Below are 12711 nucleotides of genomic sequence, written 5' to 3' on the forward strand. Positions count from 1 at the left end.
GTTTAACGCCAAGTTCTTGCCCTTTTCTGGCATTTAATGCCAGTCTGGTGCCCCTTTCTGGCGTTAAACGCCCAGAATGGTGCCAGACTGGGCGTTAAACGCCCATCTGCTAGCCTTACTGGCGTTTGAACGCCAGCATGGCCTTCCTTCAGGGTGTGCTATTTTTCCTTCTGTTTTTCATTCTGTTTTTGCTTTTTCAATTGATTTTGTGACTTCCTATGATCATCAACCTACAGAAAACATAAAATAACAAAGAAAAGTAGATAAAATATAACATTGGGTTGCCTCCCAACAAGCGCTTCTTTAATGTCAGTAGCTTGACAGAGAGCTCTCATGGAGCCTCACAGATACTCAGAGCAATGTTGGAACCTCCCAACACCAAACTTAGAGTTTGAATATGGGGGTTCAACACCAAACTTAGAATTTGGTTGTGGCCTCCCAACACCAAACTTAGAGTTTGACTGTGGGGGCTCTGTTTGACTCTGTTTTGAGAGAAGCTCTTCATGCTTCCTCTCCATGGTGACAGATGGATATCCTTGAGCCTTAAACACAAAGGATTCTTCATTCATTTGAATGATCAATTCACCTCTGTCCACATCAATCACAGCCTTTGCTGTGACTAGGAAGGGTCTGCCAAGAATGATAGATTCATCCATGCTCCTCCCAGGCTCTAGGACTATGAAATCAGCAGGGATGTAATGGTCTTCAACCTTTACCAGAACATCCTCTACAAGTCCATAAGCTTGTTTCTTTGAATTGTCTGCCATCTCTAGTGAGATTCTTGCAGCTTGTACCTCAAAGATCCCTAGCTTCTCCATTACAGAGAGAGGCATGAGGTTTACACTTGACCCTAGGTCACATAAGGCCTTCTTGAAGGTCATGGTGCCTATGGTACAAGGTATTGAAAACTTCCCAGGATCTTGTCTCTTTTGAGGTAATCTCTGCCTAGACAAGTCATCCAGTTCTTTGGTGAGCAAAGGAGGTTCGTTCTCCCAAGTCTCATTACCAAATAACTTGTCATTTAACTTCATGATTGCTCCAAGGTATTTAGCAACTTTCTCTTCAGTGACATACTCATCCTCTTCAGAGGAAGAATACTCATCAGAGCTCATGAATGGCAGAAGTAAGTCCAATGGAATCTCTATGGTCTCAATGTGAGCCTCAGATTCCCATGGTTCCTCATTAGAGAACTCATTGGAGGCCAGTGAACGTCCATTAAGGTCTTCCTCAGTGGTGTTCACTGCCTCTCCTTCCTCTCCAAATTCGGCCATGTTGATGACCTTGCACTCTCCTTTTGGATTTTCTTCTGTATTGCTTGGAAGAGTACTAGGAGGGAGTTCAGTAACTTTCTTGCTTAGCTGACCCACTTGTGTCTCCAGGTTTCTAATGGAGGACCTTGTTTCAGTCATGAAACTTTGAGTGGTTTTAATTAGATCAGAGACCATGGTTGCTAAGTCAGAGTGGTTCTGCTTAGAATTCTCTGTCTGTTGCTGAGAAGATGATGGAAAAGGCTTGCCATTGCTAAACCTATTTCTTCCACCATTATTGTTATTGAAACCTTGTTGAGGTCTCTGTTGATCCTTCCATGAGAAATTTGGATGATTTCTCCATGAAGAATTATAGGTGTTTCCATAGGGTTCTCCCATGTAATTCACCTCTTCCATTGAAAGGTTCTCAGGATCATAAGCTTCTTCTTCAGATGAAGCATCCTTAGTACTGCTTGGTGCATTTTGCATTCCAGACAGACTTTGAGAAATCAAATTGACTTGTTGAGTCAATATCTTGTTCTGAGCCAATATGGCATTCAGAGTATAGATCTCAAGAACTCCTTTCTTCTGATTTGTCCCATCGTTCACAGGATTTCTTTCAGAAGTGTACATGAATTGGTTATTTGCAACCATTTCAATTAGCTCTTGAGCTTTTGTAGGCATCTTCTTCAGATGAAGAGATCCTCCAGCAGAGCTATCCAAAGACATCTTGGACAGTTCAGAGAGACCATCATAGAAAATACCTATGATGCTCCATTCAGAAAGCATGTCAGAGGGACACTTTCTGATTAATTGTTTGTATCTTTCCCAAGCTTCATAGAGGGATTCACCTTCCTTCTGTCTGAAGGTTTGGACTTCCACTCTAAGCTTACTCAATTTTTAAGGTGGAAAGAACTTTGCCAAGAAGGCATTGACTAGCTTTTCCCAAGAGTTCAGGCTTTCTTTAGGTTGTGAGTCCAACCATATCCTAGCTCTGTCTCTTACAGCAAAAGGGAATAGCATAAGTCTGTAGACCTCAGGGTCAACCCCATTAGTCTTGACAGTGTCATAGATTTGCAAGAATTCAGCTAAAAACTGATGAGGATCTTCCAATGGAAGTCCATGGAACTTGCAATTCTGTTGCATTAGAGAAACTAATTGAGGCTTAAGCTCAAAGTTGTTTGCACTAATGGTAGAGATAGAGATGCTTCTCCCATAGAAGTCGGGAGTAGGTGCAGTAAAGTCACCCAGCACCTTCCTTGCATTGTTGGCATTGTTGTTGTTTTCGGCTGCCATAGGTTCTTCTTCTTTGAAGATTTCTGTTAGGTCCTCTACAGAGAGTTGTGCTTTGGCTTCTCTTAGCTTTCGCTTCAAGGTCTTTTCAGGTTCAGGGTCAGCCTCAACAAGAATGCTTTTGTCTTTGCTCCTGCTCATATGAAAGAGAAGAGAACAAGAAAATGTGGAATCCTCTATGTCACAGTATAGAGATTCCTTGAGGTGTCAGAGGAACAGAAAAATAGAAGGAAGAGGGAGAAGAATTCGAACTTAGTGAGATAGAGTTCGAATTGTGCATTGAGGAGGAGTGGTACTCCATAAATAGAAGGATGTGAGAAGAAGGGAAGAAATTTTCGAAAATTAAGTAAAAGATTTTGAAAACATTTTGAAAAATTGATTGATAATTTTCGAAAACTAAGAGTGGGAAAGAAATCAAGTGATTTTTGAAAAAGATTTTGAAATTAGAAGTTAAAAAGATATGATTGAAAACTATTTTGAAAAAGATGTGATTAAAAAGATATGATTGAAAAGTTATGGTTTTAAAAAGATATGATTGAAAAGATATGATTTGAAAAACAGTTTAAAAAGATTTGATTTTAAAAATTAATGACTTGGCTAACAAGAAAAGATATGATTCAAACATTAAACCTTTCTCAACAGAAAAGACAACTTACTTGAAATGTTGAATCAAATCATTAATTGGTAGCAAGTATTTTTGAAAATGGAAAGAAATTGATTTTGAAAAAGAAAAGATATGATTTGAAAAAGATTTGATTTTGAAAAACTTTGAAAACTTAAAAAAAAAGTGAATTAAAAACAGAATCTTCCCTCTTGTGCCATCCTGGCGTTAAACGCCCAAAATGGTGCACATTCTGGCGTTTAACGCCCAAAGCTCTACCCTTTTGGGCGTTAAACGCCCAGCCAGGTACCCTGGCTAGCGTTTAAACGCCAGTCTGCCTTCTTCACTGGGCGTTTTGAACGCCCAGCTTTTTCTGTATAATTCCTCTGCTGCATGTACTGAATCTTCAGTTCCCTGTATTATTGACTTTAAAATAGAACCAAGATCAAATAAACAATGCATGCAAGACACCAAACTTAAAATGAGACACTGGACTCAAACAAGAAACATAAAAATATTTTTTTGGTTTTTATGATTTTGTAATTTTTTTGTGCTTTTTCGAAAATTAAGTGGAAAAGAAGATAAAGATATCAAAATTCTTAATGAGAATTCCAGGAATCATGCAATGTTAGTCTAAAGCTTTAGTCTAAAGGAATTAGACATGGATAGCCAAGCTTCAGCAGGACATTACATTCAAGAGCTAAATTGATGAGAATCAATCAGCTTTGGTGATGATTAGAACATCACCTTGAAACACTTGAATTCATTCTTAAGAACTCTGGAAAAAAAATACCTAATCTAAGCAACAAGATGAACCGTCAGTTGTCCAAACTCAACAATCCCCCGCAACAGCGCCAAAAACTTGGTGCACGAAATTGTGATCATCAATGGCGCCATCAACATGGTACGCACAATTGCAATCTCAACTCTTTATCACAACTTCGCACAACTAACCAGCAAGTGTACTGGGTCGTCCAAGTAATAAATCTTACGCGAGTAAGGGTCGATCCCACAGAGATTGTTGGTATGAAGCAAGCTATGGTCACCTTGTAAATCTCAGTCAGGCAGACTCAATTGGGTATAGATGATGAATAAAACATAAAGATAAAGATAGAGATACTTATGCAATTCATTGGTGGGAATTTCAGATAAGCGAATGGAGATGCTTTGTCCCTTCCGTCTCTCTGCTTTCCTACTGTCTTCATCCAATCCTTCTTACTCCTTTCCATGGCAAGCTGTATGCAAGGGTTTCCCCATTGTCAGTGGCTACCTCCCATCCTCTCAGTGGAAATGTTCAACGCACCCTGTCACGGCACGGCTATCCAGCTGTCGGTTCTCGATCATGTCGGAATAGAATCCAGTGATTCTTTTGCGTCTGTCACTAACGCCCCACAATCGCGAGTTTGAAGCTCGTCACAGTCATTCAATCATTGAATCCTACTCAGAATACCACAGACAAGGTTTAGACCTTCCGGATTCTCTTGAATGCCGCCATCAGTTCTAGCTTATACCACGAAGACTCTGATCTCACGGAATGGATGGCTCGGTTGTCAGGCGAGCGCTCGTTTGTCAGGCGAGCAACAACCATGCGTCGTGTATCAGGAATCCAAGAGATATCCACCCAATCTAAGGTAGAACGGAGGTGGTTGTCAGTCACACGTTCATAGGTGAGAATGATGATGAGTGTCACGGATCATCACATTCATCAAGTTGAAGAACAAGTGATATCTTGGAACAAGAACAAGCTGAATTGAATAGAAGAACAATAGTAATTGCATTAATACTCGAGGTACAGCAGAGCTCCACACCTTAATCTATGGTGTGTAGAAACTCCACCATTGAAAATACATAAGAACTAGGTCTAGGCATGGCCGTGAGGCCAGCCTCCCAATGATCTAAGAACTAGATGTCCGAAGATAAAAATACAATAGTAAAAGGTGCTATTTATAGGGAACTAGTAGCTTAAGAATTACAAAGATGAGTAAATGACATAAAAATCTACTTCCGGGCCCACTTGGTGTGTGCTTGGGCTGAGCATTTAAGCATTTTCGTGTAGAGACTCTTCTTGGAGTTAAACACCAGCTTTTGTACCAGTTTGGGCGTTTAACTCCCACTTTGGTGCCAGTTCCGGCGTTTAACGCTGGGAATTCTGAAGGTGACTTTGAACGCCAGTTTGGGCCATCAAATCTTGGGCAAAGTATGGACTATCATATATTGCTGAAAAGCCCAGGATGTCTAGCTTCCAACGCCGTTAAGAGCGCGCCAATTGGGCTTTTCTAGCTCCAGAAAATCCATTTCGAGTGCAGGGAGGTCAGAATCCAATAGCATCTGCAGTCCTTTTCAGTCTCTGAATCAGATTTTTGCTCAGGTCCCTCAATTTCAGCCAGAAATTACCTGAAATCACAGAAAAACACACAAACTCATAATAAAGTCCAAAAAAGTGAATTTTAACTAAAAACTAATAAAAATATACTAAAAACTAACTAAATCCTACTAGAAACATACTAAAAACAATGCCAAAAAGCGTACAAATTATCCGCTCATCATTAGCAGTCACGTTAGTCTAACTAACGTGACCTCTAACGTGGAATGGGAGCTAGCTTGCAAAGTTAGTGAGAAAGGTAATCACCAATAACGCCTTCGAAGCCATCATAGCCCACGTTAAGAGTCATGTTAACTAAGTTAACGTGAACTCTAACGTGGAAGAAGACAATAAGGCCAACGTTAGTGACACTCTCCTTTGTCACTAATGTTGGACCAAGCTCATAATTGGCCACGTTAGTTGCCACGTTAACTTAGTTAACGTGGACTCTAACGTTAAGAAACAAAAGAGAAGCCAACGTTAGTGACATTCACCTTTGTCACTAACGTTGGCCAAGCCTCCATAAGCCACGTTAATTCCCACGTTAACTAAGTTAACATGGAAGCTAACGTGGAGAGAGCAATTGATCGCCAACTTAGTGACACTGATGAGCGGATAATTTATACGCTTTTTGGCATTGTTTTTAGGTTGTTTTTAGTAAGTTCAAGCTACTTTTAGGGATGTTTTCATTAGTTTTTATGTTAAATTCACATTTCTGGACTTTACTATGAGTTTGTGTGTTTTTCTGTGATTTCAGATAATTTTTTACTGAAATTTAGGCACTTGAGCAAAACTCTGAAAAAGGCTGACAAAAGGACTGCTGATGTTGTTGGAATCTGACCTCCCTGCACTCAAAATGGATTTTCTGGAGCTACAAAACTCCAATTGGCGCGCTCTCAACGGCGTTGGAAAGTAGACATCCGGGGCTTTCCAGCAATATATAATAGTCCATACTTTATTCGGAAATTGATGACGTAACTTGGCGTTGAACGCCAAGTACATGCTGCTGTCTGGAGTTAAACGCCAGAAAAACATCATGATCCGGAGTTGAATGCCCAAAACACGTCATAACTCAGAGTTCAACTCCAAGAGAAGCCTCAGCTCGTGGATAGATCAAGCTCAGCCCAAACATACACCAAGTGGGCCCCGGAAGTGGATTTATGCATCAATTACTTACTCATGTAAACCCTAGTAGCTAGTCTAGTATAAATAGGATAAGTTACTACTGTATTAGACATCTTTGGTCTCAGTTTTGTTTTATTCTTCATTTTAAGAGGCTATTGATCACATTCAGGGGGCTGGCCATTCGGCCATGCCTGAACCTTTCACTTATGTATTTTCAACGGCGGAGTTTCTGCACACCATAGATTAAGGGTGTGGAGCTCTGCTGTACCTCAAGTTTCAATACAATCACTATTACTTTCTATTCAATTCTCTCTTGTTCTTATTCCAAGATATACGTTGCACAACACCTTGATGAATGTGATGATCCGTGACACTCATCATCATTCTCACCTATGAACGCGCGTGACTGACAACCACTTCCGTTCTACTCTAGGCCGGGCGCATATCTCTTAGATTCCCCAACAGAATCTTCGTGGTATAAGCTAGAAAGATGGCGGCATTCATGGGGATCCAGAAAGTCTAACCTTGTCTGTGGTATTCCGAGTAGGATTCTGGTATTGAATGACTGTGACGAGCTTCAAACTCCTGAAGGCTGGGCGTTAGTGACAGACACAAAAGAATCAATGGATTCTATTCCAACCAGATTGAGAACCGACAGATGATTAGCCGTGCTGTGACAGAGCATTTGGAACGTTTTCACTGAGAGGATGGGATGTAGCTATCAACCAAGGGTGATGCCTCCAGACGATTAGCCGTGTAGTGACAGCGCATAGGACCATTTTCCCGAGAGGATTGAAAGTAGCCATTGATGATAGTGAAGCCCTACATACAGCTTGCCATGGAAAGGAGTAAGAAGGATTGGAAGAGAGAGTAGTGAAGCAGAGTTTCAAGAGGAGCACAGTATCTCCATACGCTTATCTGAAATTCCCACTCTTGATTTACATAAGTATTTCTATCCTTTTTATTTTCTTTTTATTATTAAAATTCGAAAACCAAAACTATTTAATCTGCCTAACTGAGATTTACATGGTGACCATAGCTTGCTTCATACCAACAATCTCTGTGGGATCGACCCTTACTCGCGTAAGGATTATTACTTGGACGACCCAGTACACTTGCTGGTTAGTTGAACGGAGTTGTGAATTCAAATAGAGCCAATCATTAAATTTTATACAAGTACAAAGAGCATGGATCACAATTTCGTCCACCAAGTTTTTGGCGCCGTTGCCGGGGATTGTTCGAGTATGGACAACTGACGGTTCATCTTGTTGCTCAGATTAGGTAATTTTCTTTTCAAAAATCTTTTTCAAAAATTTTTCTTTTATTTTTCGTTTTTCCAAAAATATTTTCGAAAAAAAATAATAAAAATACAAAAAAATTAGAAAATCATAAAAATCAAAAAATATTTTGTGTTTCTTGTTTGAGTCTTGAGTCAATTTTTAAGTTTGGTGTCAATTGCATGTTTTAAAAATCTTTTTTTGCATTTTTCGAAAATTTCATGCATTGATGGTGTTCTTCATGATCTTCAAGTTGTTCTTGGTAAGTCTTCTTATTTGATCTTGATATTTTCTTGTTTTGTGTCTTTTCTTGTTTTTCATGTGCATCTTTGCATTCATATTTTTCATGCATTAGAGATTTCTAAGTTTGGTGTCTTGCATGTTTTCTATGCATCAAAAATTTTCAAAATTATGTTCTTGATGTTCATCATGATCTTCAAAGTGTTCTTGGTGTTCATCTTGACATTCATAGCATTCTTGCATGCATTCATTGTTTTGATCTAAAAATTTCATGCATTGAGTATTTTTGTTGTTTTTCTCTCTCATAATTAAAAATTCAAAAATCAAAAAAATATCTTTTCCTTATTTCCCTCCAAATTTTCAAAATTTTGGGTTGACTTGGTCAAAAATTTTTAAAAAATTAAGTTGTTTCTTACAAGTCAAGTCAAAATTTGAATTTTAAAAATCTTATCTTTTTAAAATCTTTTTCAAAAATCATATCTTTTTCATTTTTTTTATAATTTTCGAAAATTTCAAAAATCTTTTTCAAAATATTTTCAAAATCTTTTTCTTATCTTTATATCATATTTTCGAAAATTCACTAATAATTAATGTAATTGGTTCAAAAAATTTGAAGTTTGTTACTTTCTTGTTAAGAAAGGTTCAATCTTTAAGTTCTAGAATCCTATCTTGTAGTTTCTTGTTAGTGAAGTAAATAATTTCAAAATTTTTGAATTAAATCTTTTTATCTTTTATTTAATCTTTTTCAAAAATTTTATCTTTTTCAAAATTTGATTTCAAAATATCTTATCTAACTTCTTATCTTCTTATCTTTTTCAAATTTGATTTCAAATCTTTTTCAATCAACTAACTAACTTTTTGTTTGTTTCTTATCTTTTTCAAAACCACCTAACTACTTTTCCCTCTTCAATTTTCGAAAATATCTCACCTTTTTTTCAAAAATTCTTTTTAATTAACTAATTGTTTCATGTTTTAATTTTAATTACATTTTATTTCTAATTTTTGAAAACTACTAATCCTTTTTCAAAATTATTTTCGAAATCTCCCTTCTCTTTTCTTCTTCTATTTAATTATTTAATTACTAACACTTCTCTTCACCTCTCTTCATCCAAAAATCCGAATCCATCCTTCTACATTCTTCTCCCCTTTCTTCTTCTACTAACATAAAGGAATCTCTATACTGTGACATAGAGGATTCCTCTTTCTTTTCTTGTTTTCTTCTCTTTCATATGAGCAGGAACAGGAAAAAAGGCACTCTTATTGAAATTGATCCAGAACCTGAAAGGACTCTGAAGAGAAAATTAAGAGAAACTAAATTACAACAATCCAGAAATAACCTTTCAGAAATTTTCGAACAAGAGAAGGAGATGGCAACCGAAAATAATAATAATAATACAAGGAGAATGCTTGGTGACTTCACAAAACCAACGTCCAAATTTGATGGAAGAAGCATCTCCATTCCTGCCATTGGAGCCAATAACTTTGAGCTTAAGCCTCAACTAGTTGCCTTAATGCAACAAAACTGCAAGTTTTATGGACTTCCATCTGAAGATCCTTATCAGTTTTTAACTGAGTTCTTGCAGATCTGTGAGACTGTAAAGACGAATGGAGTTGATCCTGAAGTCTACAGACTCATGCTTTTCCCTTTTGCTGTAAGAGACAGAGCTAGAATATGGTTGGATTCACAATCTAAGGATAGCCTGGACTCCTGGGATAAGCTGGTCACTGCCTTCTTGGATAAATTCTTTCCTCCTCAAAAGCTGAGCAATCTGAGAGTGGATGTTCAAACCTTCAAACAAAAAGATGGTGAATCCCTCTATGAAGCTTGGGAAAGATACAAGCAGCTGACCAAAAGATGTCCATCTGACATGTTTTCAGAATGGACCATATTAGATATATTCTATTATGGCCTCTCTGAATTTTCGAAAATGTCATTAGACCATTCTGCAGGTGGATCTATTCACCTGAAGAAAACGCCTGAAGAGGCTCAAGAACTCATTGACATGGTTGCAAACAACCAGTTTATGTACACCTCTGAGAGGAATTCCGTGAATAATGGGATACCTCAGAAGAAAGGAGTTATTGAAATTCATGCTCTGAATGCCATATTGGCTCAGAACAAAGTGTTGACTCAACAGGTCAACATGATCTCTCAAAATCTGAATGGATGGCAACATGCATCCAACAGTACTAGAGAGGCAGCTTCTGAAGAAGCTTATGATCCTGAGAACCCTGCCATGGCAGAGGTTAATTACATGGGTGAACCTTATGGAAACACCTATAACTCATCATGGAGAAATCATCCAAATTTCTCATGGAAGGATCAACAAAAACCTCAACAAGGTTTTAACAATGGTGCACGCAATAGGTTGGGCAATAGCAAGCCATATCCATCATCTTCTCAGCAACAGACAGAGAATTCTGAACAAAACACTTCTAATTTAGCCAATATAGTCTCTGATCTGTCAAAGGCCACTTTCAGTTTCATGAATGAAACAAGATCCTCCATTAGAAATTTGGAGGCACAAGTGGGCCAGCTGAGTAAGAAAGTCATTCAAACTCCTCCCAGTATTCTCCCAAGTAATACAGAAGAGAATCCAAAAGGAGAGTGCAAGGCCATTGATGTGATCAATGTGGCCGAATGCACAAGGGAGGAGGAGGACAAAAATCCTAGTGAGGAAGACCTCCTGGGACGTCCCTCAAGCAAGAAGGAGTTTCCTATTAAGGATCCAAAGGAATCTAAGGCCCATATAGAGACCATAGAGATTCTATTAAATCTCCTTTTGCCATTCATGAGCTCTGAAGACTATTCTTCCTCTGAAGAGGATGAAGATGTAACTGGAAAGCAAGTTGCTCAATACTTAGGAGCTATCATGAAGCTGAATGCCAAGTTGTTTGGTAATGAGACTTGGGAAAGTGAACCTCCCTTGCTCATTAGTGAATTAGATACTTGGGTTCAGAAAATTCTACCTCAAAAGAAACAAGATCCTGGCAAGTTCCTAATACCTTGTACCATAGGCACCATGACCTTTGAAAAAGCTCTATGTGATCTGGGGTCAAGGATAAATCTTATGCCACTCTCTGTAATGGAGAAGCTGGGAATCATTGAAGTACAGCCTGCCTTGTTCTCATTACAATTGGCAGACAAGTCACTGAGACAAGCTTATGGATTAGTAGAGGACGTGCTAGTAAAGGTTGAAGGCCTTTACATCCCTGCTGATTTCATAATCTTAGACACTAGGAAGGAAGAGGATGATTGCATCATCCATGGAAGACCTTTCCTAGCCACAGCAGGAGCTGTGATAGATGTCAACAGAGGTGAATTAGTCCTTCAATTGAATGGGGACTACCTTGTGTTTAAGGCACATGGCCATCCCTCTGTGACAAAAGAGAGTAAGCATGAAGAGCTTCTTTCAGTTCAGAGTCAAGAAGAGCCCCCACAGTCAAACTCTAAGTTTGGTGTTGGGAGGCCACAACCAAACTCTAAGTTTGGTGTTAAGATCCCATATCCAAACTCTAAGTTTGGTGTTGGGACTATACAACATTGACCTGATCACCTTATGGCTCCATGAGAGCCACTGTCAAGCTATTGACATTAAAGAAGCGCTTGTTGGGAGGCAACCCAATTTTATTTATCTAATTTTTATTTTATTCTATTTTATTGTTATTTTGTGTTTTATTAGGTACATGATCACGAGGAGTCACGAAAAAATCATAAAAATTAAAAACAGAGTCAAAAACAGCAGAAGAAAAAATTTACACCCTGGAGGACGCATAGGCTGGCGTTCAATGCCAGTAAGATGCATCTGGCCGGCGTTCAACGCCAGAACAGAGCACCATTCTGGTGCTGAACGCCAGAAACAAGCAACATTCTGGCGCTGAACGCCAGGAATGTGCCTGGAGAAGAAAACCTGGCACTGAACGCCAGTAACAAGCAGGAAACTGGCGTTCAACGCCAGAAACATGCTTTACATGGGTGTTGAACGCCCAGAATGTGCACCAATGGGCGTTTAAACCCCAGAATGGTGTGCAAAGGCATTTTACATGCCTATTTGGTGCAGGGATGGAATTCCTTGACACCTCAGGATCTGTGGACCTCACAGGATCCACCTACCTCGCCCTCTCTCTCTCCATTCATGGTCATCCCTTCTGTTTTTCATTCACCACTCACTTCTATCCACTCTTCACCCATAAACCCCACCCACCCTCAAAATTCAAAACTCTTTCCCACCCAAATCCACCCATATAGCCGACTACACACGTCCCTCCATCTTCTTCTTCTTCTTCATCTCTTCTTTCTTCTCTTGCTCGAGGGCGAGCAATTTTCTAAGTTTGGTGTGGTAAAAGCATAGCTTTTTGCTTTTCCATAACCATTAATGGCACCTAAGGCCAGAGACATCCAAAAAAAAAAGGGAAGTTAAAAGCTTCCACTTCTGAGTCATGGGAGATGGAAAGACTCATGTAAAGGGTTTATAGCTCAGTGGTAGAACATGTGGCTACAAATCAAGAGATCCCTGAGATACCTCAGGGGATAAATTGTCCTCCACACAAATATTGGAAGCAACC

General features: G+C 39.0%; 1 non-coding gene across 1 annotated transcript; it reads left to right on the forward strand.

The window, feature by feature from the left end:
* The first annotated feature begins 2030 nt into the window (after positions 1-2030).
* On the forward strand, positions 2031-2138 carry LOC130953522 (small nucleolar RNA R71). Its single transcript, XR_009075691.1, has one exon. It is a non-coding gene; the product is annotated as a small nucleolar RNA R71 (small nucleolar RNA).
* The last annotated feature ends 10573 nt before the right edge of the window (positions 2139-12711 follow it).

This window comes from Arachis stenosperma, chromosome 9, assembly GCF_014773155.1.
Source record: "Arachis stenosperma cultivar V10309 chromosome 9, arast.V10309.gnm1.PFL2, whole genome shotgun sequence".
NCBI lineage: Eukaryota > Viridiplantae > Streptophyta > Magnoliopsida > Fabales > Fabaceae > Arachis > Arachis stenosperma.